Consider the following 13,775-nt stretch of genomic DNA (forward strand, 5'->3'; position numbering starts at 1 on the left):
GGTACCCCTTATCTCGGTGCCAGTCTGGCTCCGCAGGGGATGCCCACGGGTGGGTACCACTCATTCCGCGCCCGCAGCATCTCCCCGGCCCCACGTGCCGCTGCCCCCGCTCTCCCCGCCCGGGGGTCCCGGGGCGCCGGGAGGCGGCGGCAGAGCCGCACCGGAGCCATTTTGCGCCGCCGCCGCCCGCTCTGGCTCCCGGGGAAAATCCACCGCCGTGTCTTGGCGGCGCCGCGGCGGCCCCGCTCCGCTCCCGCCGCTCCGCGCCCGCCCGCGCTGCACTGCGGGGCCGCCGCCACTCGCATGCTGCCGCCCGCCGCGCTCCCACGCGCGGGGCGCCGGCCCGGGCCGAGCCGGGACCAGCCGAGCCCAACCGAGCCGCGCCGGGAGCAGCCGGGCCGGGGGCGGCCGAGCCGGGCCGTCGGGGAACCGCCCGGGAGCCGCCGGAGGATGTAGGAGGCGGCAGCGGGGTAAGAGCGGCGGGGGCGGCCCCAGGGGTGCCCAGCGCAGAGCGGGGCTCGGTGCCCGGGCTCCGCCGTGCCCAGCGCTGGGGGTTGCGGGAGGGGATCCCGGGGGTGCTCGGTGCGGAGGGGGGGCTCTCACCAACGAGGCACCGGAGCCGTGCGGAACCGGCCCCGCGGGAGCGGGACGTGGCACCTGCGGACCCATCCGGCATCGCCGAGAGGGTGTTCGGGGGTGAACCGGGGAGGAAGGAGCCGGGGGATGGCCGGGGGCGTCTCAGCGGTGCCGCGGCGCTCGGCTCCGCCAGGATTCCCCGGTGGGTGGGGGAGAGGGGGTCCCCATCTCCCAGCGGGCATCCCCATCTCCGGCTGCCCGAGGCGCTGGGCAGAGCGGCGCAGCCCGCAGCCCCTCCAGCCTCCCCTGGATGGCGGCGCCAGCCATCCTGCGTTCTCCCGCTGCTGCGGAGGGCTCGGGGCAGGCCCAGGACCCCTCCCCACCCAGAGGCTCCCCCTCCCCATCCTGCCGAGGGGGTGGTGAGGACCGTGCCCGGCTGAGTGCTGAGCTGTGCCCATCACCGTGCAGCCACGGTCCCAGCCAGCCTGGCAGGCAAGCAGAGCTTCGGGGGCCCTGTATTGGCTGCTCCCTCTTGCTGCTGCCTTCCTTCCCCTAGACTGTTGGGGTTTCTTGGAGGAGTCGGTCTGGTCCCTCCATCCTGTGCCAAACCCGCAGAGCAAGTTGGTGCTGGGGCCGCTGGTGTGTGTCCATCCTGTGACATCCAGCCCCTCATGTCACCTCCCTCGCTCACAGCCGATCCCTGCCTGTCCCCTGGCAAGGAAGAGGGGACAGAGCCTGGCTGGTGGGGGTTGGTTATCCCCGTGGGAATCCAGGCAGCCTTGCTTGGTGTAAATGGGAGCAGGATCCGGTCAGCAGTGCAGATTCTCCTTTAGGAAATGGATGCGATTTTTGGTCTTTCTCAGTTTCTCAGCCCCGTGCTCCCACTGTTCCCCCCCGAATGCATCCATGGTTCGCAGCCCTTGAGGACTCTGTGTGTGCAGGGATGGAGCAGGGGAAGGCCACTGGGAGCTGGGCATGGCTGCAAGGAGCATGTCAGCCCTTTCAAGTATTAGCACAGCGCCGGCAGGGCTGGGAATGCAAAAATAGCCATCAAAGTGACCGTGGAACATCCGAGCCTGGAGGGGCCCCTTTTGGCTGTGGCAGTGTGGGAGCACTGACGTGGGGAGATGTTGGTGTGAGCCAGCTTCGGGGCTGCCCTGGGTGTTGTCACCCCACTGAGCACCAGGACACCAGGATCAGCCATCCCTGCTGTGGTGAACAGGGTGACAAAACCGTGGTGTCCCCCCTCCAAGCCTGGCTGAGATGGTGCTGAGCTTGGTGCCCAAATCTCCGTCCTGAGTGCCAAGGCTTGTGCCACGTGGGCTTGGAGGAGCAGCCCCCAGCCCTCTCAATCCTCCTGCTGGGCCTGGCTCCCACCCAGCAGCTTGGGCGAGGCACGGGATGAGTGGAGGTGTTGGGAAGCCCAGGCTGGGGGTGTTTGGGGGTCCTTCCTTCAGCCTCCCCATCAGCAGCTCAGAGGCAGAGCAGTGCCAGGAGCTGTGGGATGCAGAGCCTGTGTGGGTGGCTGGTGGCTGAGCTAGTGTGGGTCTCCCCAGCTCTGCCCACGCTCAGGGGCAGGATCAGGGCCCGTGCTGGGGTCTCATGGCCAGGTGGAGCTGCTGCGCTGGGGGCTGGGGCTCCAGATCCAGGTTTTGCAGACGCTCGCATCTCTCCGGCAAGCTGAGCCGAAACCCTGGATCCCACCCAGCCAGAAATTTGGATCTGGAGCCAAAGGTGACTCTTGGCCCTTATTGCCAACACGGGCAAAGCTAAAATCTGAATCTGAGCAGAAACAGGAGGAGCCTGGATCCAGCGCAGGGGCTGAACGTGTGGCTTGTGCTCCTTCTGGCCATCAAATTGGATTTCCTGAAATAGCCTGTTGAAGACCAGAGCCCAGCAGGGACCGAATGACAGGTCACCAGGGGTGTGGAAGCCCCGTCACGATCCTGGCTGCCTGCTTCAAGACGTTGACAGCCAGCAATAATAGTAATACACGGTGCCATTGCCGGGAGAGCGCAGCGCTGCTGGAGAGCTAAGAATAGCAGGCGAGACGTGCCAGCAGAGGGGGACTCTGGGCCGGGCGGGGGCCGGGGCTGCGGCTGGACGTGCCCTGGGGGACACCCTGGCCGTGGGGTGGCAGCTCCTCCCAGCGGGAGGACATCCCTGTGATGCAGGTGGCACAGGGCAAGGGGAAGGGGATGTGGAGAGTGCTTGGTGCTGCAGAGCCTCGTAGTGCCCCTTGAGCCTGGCCTTTGAGCTTTGGCATGCCCAAGAAACAGGTGTAGAGCTTGCTCTGATAAAGTGGCATTCAGATTGTGGCCATCTCAATGGTCCTGTCATGCCTGGTCCCTCTGTGAGCAGCAGCACGGGGTGGGAGCCACGTGGAAATCCATGGACAGGGCAGCAGCTCATCACTCCACACTCACCTGCCCCAAACCAGGCAGGATTGAGCCCCTTCTGCCCTGTCCTGCTCAGCAGCTCATTCCCAGGGCTGCACAGTGTCACTGGCAGGGGACAGAGAGGGCCAGGCCACCACAGGTCCAAAAGCTGAGCTCTCTGTCAGCTGCCACAGCACGTGGCAGTGGAGCAAGTGCCCATGGGGTTAAGGAGAATTGATTTGTACCTTCTCCATCTCTGCAGGGCCAGGGGTGCTGCAGCAGCCCGTGTCCCCCTCCCACAGGCAGCTGTGCTCCTGCAGTGCCTGTGTCAGTGCCTCTGCAACCTGCCCTCAATCTTAATTAGATTTTCCACGTCGCCCCCCAGCTCACTCCTCCCCAAAATGCTGGAGCAGGAACAAGAAGCCATGACATGGTTTCTAATCAGCTTCTGAATTCAGATTCCTCTTGGCTGGTGTTGGAGGCTCCTCTCAGCCTTTCCTTGGTGCTGCCTGAGCAGGGTCTGGCAGCCCTGGGAGCAGTGGCTCAGCAGCTGGGACACCCTTGGACACACGCTCGTGTTTGGTGACAGCAACTTGAGCAACACCTGCCAACCCCATCAGAGAGGCATCCAGTGGGCACTGTGGCTCTGCCCAGCTCTGGGCACCACTGCTGTGCTTTCCTGGGGTTCATTCTGCATCACTCCAGTGTGGGAGCTGGGCACGGTGCCCCACAGCCGGCCCCAGTGTGGCTCCTCTGCAGCCAGTGCCATGCCAGCTTTGGCTCTGCCTCCAGCACCCAGACCTTGTCAGCGGCGAGTTGTGGCTCTGAGCAAAGCCAGGGGATGCAAACAATTCTCAGAGCTGCCATGCCCCAATTAATAGCCTGTGAATCACAGTGCTGTTGGAAGAGCAGATGTTTGTGGCGTGGCTGCCAGAGCTCAGTGTTTCACCAGGAGCCTGCTTGGCCTTAAATTGGCAGCTCTGGGCAGCGGGTGGTGACGGGGCCTCGCTGCCTGCCTGGCCCTCTCCTGCAGGAGGATCAGGAGATGTTCGGGCTGGGAATCAGCTGAAGTTTTTGGTGGGCAGAGGGAAGGGGGAGAACAGCCTATGTGTGGGCATGAGGGGTGCTGTGTTGGAGTGAGAGGACTACAAAAGCTGAAGGTATCGAGTCCTGTTGTGACAGGACCTGCTGATTTCCCATTCCTGGGGAACCTCTCATCTTCCCAAAGAGACGCAGGTGCTGTGGTGGCACAGTGGGTGCTGGGGCACTTGTTTGGGGATGGTGAATGGTTGGTAGTGGGGAAGCACTGCGTGCCTTGGAAGTGGCTGTCCCTGCTGTGGTTGGTGTCCCCAGACATGGGGTTGGGATGAGACCCCATTGATGCACCCCAGGTCAGTGCCATCTGTGCGGCTGAGCTGAGGGATGGCCTCAGCTCTCATGTTTTGTGTCGTGACACCCATCTGCCCCAGGCTCCCCTGGGCCCTCTCTGGGTGGGGGCACACTGGGGACAGCCCCATGGTGGGGGAACCACATGGTTCTTCCCCTGCAGCAGGGGTGTGTGGGGGTGAGGGCAGCACTCGGGTGCCTGTGGGTGCACAGCAGTGTGTGGGGTGGGACCGTGGGATGCTGTGAGTGGGAGCAGCCGGGTGCACGTGGCCATGTGCAGTGATACAGAGCTGCTGAGTGTCCATCTGTGTGTGCGGGGTCCTGTCCGTCCGTCCGTCCATCCATCCATCATCCATCCATCCATCCATCCATCCATCCGTCCGTCCGTCCATCCATCCATCATCCATCCATCCATCCATCCATCCGTCCGTCCGTCCATCCATCCATCATCCATCCATCCCTCCATCCATCCATCATCCATCCATCCATCCATCCATCCATCCATCCATCCATCAGTGTGTGGGTCTGTGTGTCCATCTGTGTGTGTGAGTTTGTGTGTCCATCTGTCTGCGCAGGGTCCTGTCCATCCATCAATGTGTGGGGCCGTGTGTCCATCTGGCCGTGCAGGGCTGGGTGTCCGTCCATCCATCATCCTGCGGGTCTGTGTGTCCGTCTGTCCATGCAGGGCCATGTGTCGGTCTGGCCGTGTGTCGGTCCGTCTGTGCAGGGCTGTGTGTTGGTCTGTCCGTGCGGGGCCATGTGTCGGTCTGGCCGTGTGTCTGTCTGACCATGCAGGGCTGTGTGTTCATCTGGCCGTGCGGGGCTGTGTGTCCATCTGTCTGTGCGGGGCCGTGTGTCAGTCTGTCCATGCAGGGCCATGTGTCGGTCTGTCCGTGCGTGACTGTGTGTCCATGGGTCTGTGTGTCGATCTGTCCGTGCGGGCTGTGTGTCCATGGGGCTGTGTGTCAGTCTGTCCGTGCGGGGCCGTGTGTCCATCTGTCTGTGCGGGGCCGTGTGTCAGTCTGTCCGTGCGGGGCCGTGTGTCCATCTGTCTGTGCGGGGCTGTGTGTCGGTCTGGCCGCGTGTCGGTCTGTCCGTGTGTCGGTCTGTCCGTGCGGGGCCGTGCGTGGGCGCGCGGCGCTGCGGGCGTGGGCAGCCCCTTCCCGGGGGTGCTGTCGGTGCGCGGGGGTGGCCGAGCGCGCCGGGGAGCGCGCGTGGGTGTGTCCCCAGCGCGCGGGGGCGACGGCTCCGCCACCGCCTCTCTCCGGCTGCGAGGTGCCGGTGCCGGTGTCGGCACCCGGAGCGTGCCCGCCGCCGCCGCCGCCGCCGCTGCCGGGGGTGGCCGTGACCCCGGGGACGCCTCCGGCCTCGCTGCGCGGCCTGGCCGCGGCATGGGCGGCCCGCGGGGAATTTGCAGGATCGCAAGGAATCCATCGTCCGGCTCCTGCCCAGCCCAGGCCGGCAACTTCATGGCTTAGCAGCGGCGGAGGGTGAGTGGGGTGCTGGTGGGAGGGGAGAGGGCCTGGCTGCATGCAGGGGGCTCCGTGCCTGGCACAGCCCCAGTCCTGGGAGAGCCCTGCTTTGTGCCCAGCGATGCCAGTCCAGCGAGATCCCCCGGCCCGGGCAGCCCACAGCACTAACCCTTTCGTGGCCAAATCCTCCTCCCTGGCAGCCACGTTCTCTCCTCGCTGTGCAGCCGGTGGCTCCCGGCCAGCCCTCGCTCAGACGAGCCTCGGCAGAGCCTCGAAGCTCCCCCGACAGGGATGGGGAGATCCCAGCCCCGAGGTCTCTGCTCCTGTTCCCTGCAGACCTGGGCTGGGGGCTGTGTGTGCTGCAGGGGGTGTGTGATGGGGCTGGGGGTTGGGAACCATGAGCACTGGGGGAGGGGATGTGCTGAGTGGGGGCTGTGGGGAGCAGGGCAGGGCCGCCCCTCTGTGTATGCGAGGGACAGGTTGCCCTCTGTGTGTGTCTGTGTCTGTGTGTCTGTGTGTCGGTCCGGGGATGGAGCTGGGGAGCCCCAGCTCTGCCTGCCAGACGGCCCCGCTGCCGGGGAGCGGCACAGCCGGTGCTGACATCTGTGCTTCGAGCCCTGCCTGTCTTCAGTCGGCTCCTTGGCACAGTCACAGTGGCAGTTGGGTCCCTCTGTACCTCCCCGTGGATTCCCCCATCACCCTGCCTCTCCGTGACACAACCCTGAATCTCTGCTGTGCTTTTTGGAGGGGAAACTGAGGCAGGAGGGAGGGAAGCAGCAGAGCCCTCTCCCGATCCCTGTCATCCTGAGGCTTGATCCCACGCCTCACCCTGGCTTGTTTTTTCCTGCCAAGCGATGCCAAGAGCCGGGGGGGAGCGAGGGCGTCCTGGGACACAGCTCTGGGCTGTGTCTGCCCTGGAGCTGCCCAGCTTCTCCTGTGCTGTCTGGCACAGCCCTGCCCTGGGGCTGCCACAGGGGCTGCTGCCGGGGACACCTGTGGCACGTGTTGTTGGGCACTGTGGGGACACTGGTGGCAGTGGTGGCCCTGGTGACAGTGGTGGCCATGGTGACAGTGGTGGCCATGCTGGTGGTGGCAATGGCATTGGTGGCCATAGTGACACTGGTGGCCATGCTGGTGGCGCTGGCCATGGCAGTGGTGGCCATAGTGGTAGTGGTGGCCGTGCTAGTGGTGGTGGTGCCACGGCAATGGCAGTGGTGGCCGTGGTGACAGTGGTGGATGTGCTGGTGGCGGTGGTGACGGTGGCCATGGTGGCCATAGTGGCAGTGGTGGCCGTGCTGGTGGCAGTGGTGCCACAGCCATGACAGTGGTGGCCATGCTGGTGGCGCTGGCCATGGTGGCCATAGTGACAGTGGTGGCCATGGTGGCAGTGGTGGCCACACTGGTGGCAGTGGTGGCCATAGTGACAGTGATGGCCGTGCTGGTGGCGGTGGTGGCACGGCAATGGCAGTGGTGGCCGTGGTGACAGTGGTGGCCATGCTGGTGGCTCTGGCCATGGTGGCCATAGTGACAGTGGTGGCCGTGCTGATGACAGTGGTGGCCGTGTTGGTGGCGCTGGCCATGGTGGCCATAGTGACAGTGGTGGCCACGGTGGCAGTGGTGGCCGCGCTGGTGGCGCTGGTGGCGCTGGCCATGGTGGCCATAGTGACAGTGGTGGCCATGGTGGCAGTGGTGGCCGCGCTGGTGGCGCTGGTGGCGCTGGCCATGGTGGCCGTGCCGGAGCCGGGCGCTGTCCGCGGTGCTGATCCGTCCCATGCTGCGAGTCCGACCCGCAGCACGAACCGGGAGCGATCCCGACCCTCGCTCCCCCCGGGGGTACCCACGGGCACACCGAGGCTCGGGGTCCCCCCCTTCCCTGGGGACACCCCGCCTGCCCCTGCCCTTTGATGTGCGCAGCTCCAGACAGGGCTGGTGGGACGGGAACCGCTCTGAGCTCTGTGCCCTCACCCCAGCGCTGTGCCCGGCACCCACACCCTGCCCGCCGGGCTGGGCACGGCCGCCCCTCCACGGGCGCTCTGCTCGTCCCGCCGGGCAGGTCTGGCAGGGACGGGCTGGAGAGCGGGACGGGGCAGGGCAGGGCGTGTGGGGACACGGGCACCAAGGCTCCAGCACTCCCTGCCGGCTTTGGGACAGCCAGGGAGGGGCTGCCGGCCCTGCTCGGTGGTCCCACAGGTTGGCTGATGTGCCCGGAGCAGCGCTGCTGGTTGGTGACACCGGGCTCACCTCGGCCCCCCAGCACCGTGTCCCCAACCGCAGTGCCGGTGTCACTGCTCCCAGAACAAAATGTCAAGCCATGCAAATGAGACTGCGGGAGCGGCTGATTGAAGGGCCCTGCCCCGCCCCGGAGTTGCAATCAAATATGCAAATGGCTCCCGAGGAGGCTAGTGAAGGCTATTAATAGCGGGGATGAGGCTGGGAGAAAGCGTGGTGTTCCTGAGGGAATGAGCCTGGGGATGAGCTGGTTCTGCTTGTCCCTCTGCCCAGCGTGTCCCTCTGCAATGCCCGGGCAGGTGACAGGTACTCCCTGCAGGGAGCCCGGGGGCACCAGGGCTTGCTTTGGCCACCAAACCCTTTGAAGGGCAAGTGCTGCCTGTGTGCCCACTGCCCAGCGTCCACAAGGAAACCCAGAGGGACAATCACAGCTGCTGAAACCCCTGGGCTGAGATTTCAGGAGGGATGCGGGGCCCAGCAGGACCTGGGCCCTGCTGGGGGGGTTCCTGTGGCTCAGTCTGGGCAGGAGCTCAGCCTGGGGCAGCTCTCACCATGCTGGGGGTGGGAGGGAGGAATAAAGGGGCTCCCTCTCACCCCTCAATCTTCACCCTGTGCTTCCACACCCCCTCACTCTCCTGGTTTCTCTCTGTTGTCATTGATGATGTCCCTCTCCTGCCAGCTCCAGTAAAAGCATAAGGCACTGGTGGGAACCACACTGTCCCCAGTGTCCCCAGTGTCCCCAGCCAGCTCAGGGGCCTCAGTGTGCTTGGCCTCTGCTGCAGCCCCTCCACCCCATCTCTTGGGTTTTGGACTCCAGGAACCATTTGACCTTTTTATAGAAAACTGCAGAAGTCAGGCAGGAGTCAACAGTAACTAATTATTTAAAATCTGAAACTGGAATAATTAGCCCAATTAACAGTCTCAGGTGACGTCTGATTCCATCTGATAACGGCCCGAGGAAGAGGGAGAGTAATTAACCTGTCAGCCTGACATTTGTAGGTCAGCACCGGCTCCTCAGGATGTCGGGGTGGGCACAGGGGTGTTTTGGGGTGGGCACAGGGGTATTTTGAGGGGGTCCCATCTCTCTTGCTGCAGGGGGTCTGCACCTTTGGGGGTTCCAATGTAGGGAAGGGGCTGTGGGTGAGCCCAGATGGTTCCTGGGGGAGATGGGCTGGGGGCTGCTGGATGGAGGGATGGAGTGCTGGGGGCTGAGTGTCCCCCAGAAATGCCAGAGCCGCTTATGAGGCAGCACCTGTGGGCCTTTAAGGTTGCTGTGGAAACGGGGCTGCTCGTTACCAGGAGGAGCCTCCTGCTTTCCAGGCAGGGCCCCCATCCCTGCAGGAGGGGATCCCCACCCCGGGCACCTGGCACTGCACAAACCCCCCGTGTGTGTGAGGGATGTGACAAGGACGTGGCTGTGCACCTGCAGGAGGGTGGCATTGGGTGGCATGGACCCCTCAGCCCAGCTTGCCCTTGGCATGGGTGGTGGTACCAGGGGGCTGGGCATGCCTGGACACAGCTGGACACAGCTGGACACAGCTGGACCCACATGGACACATGGACACACGTCCATCCTGACCTGCCCGTGCAGCCCAGCCATGCCCTTGTGCCCCTTGGGGACCCTGTCCTGACACCTCAGCTGGCACACGGACCCAGCCTGGCACCGGGGCTGTGCTGGCTGCCCCCTGGCAGGGCACGGGGAGCAGAGTGTGCCAAGGCACAGCCCGCGGCCACAGCCCGGTGCCGTGCTCAGCTCCTGGAGTTTTAATGAAGTAAATTGTATAAAAAGCTCCGTTTGCCCTAAATGCCCATCCCTGCGTGAAGCTGCTGCAGCACAGCCCGGGCACACCCCTGGAGCTGGGCAGGGGGCTCCGGGGCTGGGCACACGCTCCCGGGCTGGGCACGTGGCAGCAGCAGGAGGAGGAGGAGGACGAAGGCGGTTTAGCACATTTGCAATCATTTCCCTCCTCCCCCCCAAGTTTACAGCTTAGCTCAGCGGCTTATCAGCCTCCAATCTCATTAAATCAGGCAAATTGTAGCATCTGATATTTTATGGAGATTAAGGTGTGCGCCCAGACTCTATAATTATCGGCAAAGATGTATTTACAATACCTTGTTGCTAGTAAACAAAAAATAACTTCAGATCAAAGCTCTCTTACAGGGGAATAAATCTGCCCATCGAGCGGAGCACGGCAGGGAGACACCCGGGGTGGGTGGGCATCACTGGGGGGACACGAGGGGGGCGTTCCGGGGATGTCCCCGCTCCCACGTGGCCGCTGCGGGTCCCCCTGTGCTGGATCCATCCCCAGGTGCTGCTCCCACCCCTCCGGCCGCGGCTCCAGCGGGGATTCCAGCGCAGGGACCTCCCCGCCGAGACAAACCCGGGATTTATCGGCACATGTGCGTTGCCCCTGGATTCCTCACGGCGGTGGCAGCGCTGCGGATTACCGATGTGGTGACGCTGGTTTATTGCTGCCTGAAGTGGATTTATCCGTGCGGCAGGGCCCGGGCTGGCTGTTGGTGTAAATCACCGCTGGCAGGAGCCTCGGGGATGTGGCTGCATCCTCGGCATTCCTGCATCCCTGGGGGATTTATTGCTGGGCCCCCCACGGGACCATGCACTGCACACCACAGATCTGCTGCCCCTTCTCCATCTCACTCACTTGTGCCCACTGAAACGAGAATAAAATGGTGATAATGCTGCAGACGTCCTCTGGAAAGGGCTCTGAGGCAGATGAAAAGCCCTACTTAAGAGTGAGGCCATTATTATTAATAACTTGGAGCCAGGCTGTAAATTCAGCCGACACAGCTATTATGGGAAATGAACCTGCTCCCGTGCTGGCTGCCAGGTGTGGGATGGGGATGGAGAGCAGGGCTGGATAACCCCGGTGCTGCTGCTGGGCCGTGTCCACAGCTGGGCCAGCAAGACCAGAGGGGGAAAAGCCACTTGATTTCATCTCTAGGGTGATTTCTTGGCTTTTCTGGGAAGGCTGGAGGTGTGAGGGAGGGATCCTGGGGTGCAGGTCTCATCCCAACAGGAAAGGAGGTGGCTGAGCTTTGCAACAAGGCTGAGACCTGGCCCAAGCTCATGTCAGGGGTGATGCAGGGTGTGAGGAGCATGGGCAGACCTGAGTGTTGGCAGAGGCCAGGGTGGCACAACTGAGGCCGGGCAGGACCCTCCATGGCCATCCTGTGCCCGTCTGAGGAGCATCCAGGGCAGCATCACACCTTGGCAAAGGTTGCATTAAAACAAAAATAACTCGCTGCCGTTCAGTGCCCAGCGCCTGCAGCCAGGGCAGGAAAAGGCAAAGCTGCTGTGGCTCCCATTCCATCGGGATGACTTCACTTTTGCAGGTGGGGGTCCAGGGTGGCAGAGCTGGGCATGGAGCTGGGCATGGAGGGGGTGTGGAGTGCCATGAGGTGCCACACGGGTGTCACGGGGGCGCAGAGCACGGCCATGGGCTCGTGGTGCTGCCTGTACCCAGCTCGGGAGCTTCTGCGGGGGAACGAGCTTTGATATAAATATCTTTTTGCTCAGCACACGACCTACTTTCCAGACAATGCCATTAGCCTCCCGACTCCCTCATTCATCTTCTGCCGTCCTCCCCCAGCCCTCCCTGCGCTGGCACCTGTGCCAGCACAGCACACAGGCCATGGAGGGGTGAGCCAGGGTGGGCACCTGCCTCGGTGGCACCCTGGGGACCCTGTGCTGGCCTTGGGGACAGCCAGCAGCCCCGTTCTCACAGCTGTTGCTGCTCTTGCTCTGGTTTGGTAGAGGGTGGCTGGGTCCCCTTGGGGGTTTCTCCACCCCATACCACAGGATACTCAGATATGTCTCCTCCCTCTGCCTCCAGCCCCATTCCCTGCAAAATCCATGCCCTGGGTGGCAGATGGCCCCATCCAGGGGCATCCTCAGCCAGGCACAGCCTCCTTGGGTACATCCTGGTCAGGAGCACAGCAGAGCATCCATGCATTGGCCCAGGGGGAGTGTGTGGGGTCAGGACCCCTCCTGAGCACCCCCAGAGCTGGTGATGGACCCACACACACGTGGTTCATCCAAGGATGATCCTGCAGGAGTTCCACGTGCTGGCAGAGGCTGTGGAGCTGGTGGGAATAGGAGCAGGTTGGGCAGAGGTGCCCAGCCCCACTGCCACGACAATGCCCAGCCCCTCTGGCTCGTGGGGATGGCTCTGACACCAGTTTTCCCCCCAGGAGCTGGAAACATCTCTCCAGGCCCACCCCACCACCTGCACACCTCCGTGCACCCCTGGGATGAGCCCCCGCTCCTCCCCTGCAGCTAAAATTAAATATTCAATTTGTATTGCTGGTAAATCCTGCAAATCTCTTTTATCTCTAAGCTGTTGTAGCAGGAATATCGGTGGTGTAATCTGCATGGGGGCTCATCCCACTGCCCTTCACAGCTCCCTGGCTTGGACCACGCTCCCTTTTCCCCACATTTCTCTCTGGGATGTTTCTGGGTGGTGGGGCAGGTCTCCAGTGCCAACAGCAGAGCTCCCCATGGCACCCATTCTGTGGGTGCTGCTGGCTTTGGAGACAAGGATGTGCACGGTCCCCAAATTGTGATGGAGGTGCTCTTGGCCCAGGTGATCCAGGTGGTCCCACCAGAGCATCCCCCATGCCTGCTGTGTCCTCACTCAGCAGCCGTGCCCCCCTCCCCGTGCTCTGTCCCTGCGCTAAGAGCATTGTGCAGAATTATGTATTTAAATATTTAGGTTTTCATCAGCTTTGCAAATTAAGCCCATCCATTAAAGCAGCAGTTTGGGTCCTCTGCTGGCAAGCTGGGCTGTGCCAAGCCTCGGGCTGGCTCTGGCCCCAGGGGATGCAGCCTGGGAATGGGACGTGATGGCCCCGAGCATCCCTGCTGGCACAGGGACCGGGGCTCTGCTTCCTCCCTGTTCCTGGAAACTCCAGGCCCTTGGGAGGGGTGTGGTGCCCTGAGGGGAACCAGCTGGGATTGGTATTATTTGGGGTTGGTGTTATTTGGGGTTGGTGTCATTTGGGATTGGTGTTATTTGGGGTTGGTGTTATTTGGGGTTGGTGTCATTTGGGGTTGGTGTCATTTGGGATTGGTGTTATTTGGGATTGGTGTTATTTGGGGTTGGTGTTATTTGGGATTGGTGTTATTTGGGATTGGTGTCATTTGGGGTGGAGCAGAGAGTGCCTCGTGCTGAGGAAAGCAGGATGAGGAGCATTGCTGGTGACAGGTGAGAGCAGAGCAGGGATGGCAGTGCCAGCCTGCTGGGGGCTCAGTGGCACTGAAGCTGGGCATGGAAGGGGCAGCCTGCCCAGGGGCTTGGAGGAAATGGGCAGGAGATGGCCAGAGCTGGCACTGCTGCCACGCTCAGTGCTCAGGCTGTGCTGCCCCCAGCTCACCAAAGAGGCTTTGGAGTGATCCCTGGCTTAAGTCATTACTCAGCGTGGCTGGGGAGTAAGTGGCTCTTTAAGGCTCAGGGCCTGGCTGGTGGCTCCATGTGGGTGGGAGGGAAAATGGGGTATGATGGGGAAATGGGGTTCATCCAACACTGGGAGGGAAAATGGGGGTGATGGGGAAATGGGGTTCATCCAACACTGGGAGGGAAAATGGGGGTGATGGGGAAATGGGGTCCATCCAGCACCGCTGCCAGCTGGGGTCCCTGGCACAGCCACAGGGCCTGAGGGAGCTGCCACGGCCCCCAGTGCCTCTGGCACAGGCAGATTTAACTCCTGGGAGATG

General features: G+C 63.0%; 1 protein-coding gene across 3 annotated transcripts in view; it reads left to right on the forward strand.

The window, feature by feature from the left end:
• Nucleotides 1–379: 379 nt before the first annotated feature.
• The window catches only part of DLGAP3 (DLG associated protein 3), a 29,661-nt gene continuing 16,265 nt past the window's right edge, over nt 380–13,775 (forward strand). For 2 of the 3 annotated variants that reach the window (XM_054292510.1, XM_054292512.1), the window contains exon 1: nt 380–470. The gene's annotated coding sequence lies outside the window, so the exon portion shown is untranslated. Of the gene's footprint in view, nt 471–5,690; nt 5,831–13,775 lie in introns of those variants that run through there. The other variant, XM_054292511.1, reaches the window with a different exon arrangement.

Source organism: Melozone crissalis, unplaced genomic scaffold (genome assembly GCF_028551555.1).
Source record: "Melozone crissalis strain CALT ecotype California unplaced genomic scaffold, PUWL_Pcris_2 ptg000111l_1, whole genome shotgun sequence".
Taxonomy (NCBI): domain Eukaryota; kingdom Metazoa; phylum Chordata; class Aves; order Passeriformes; family Passerellidae; genus Melozone; species Melozone crissalis.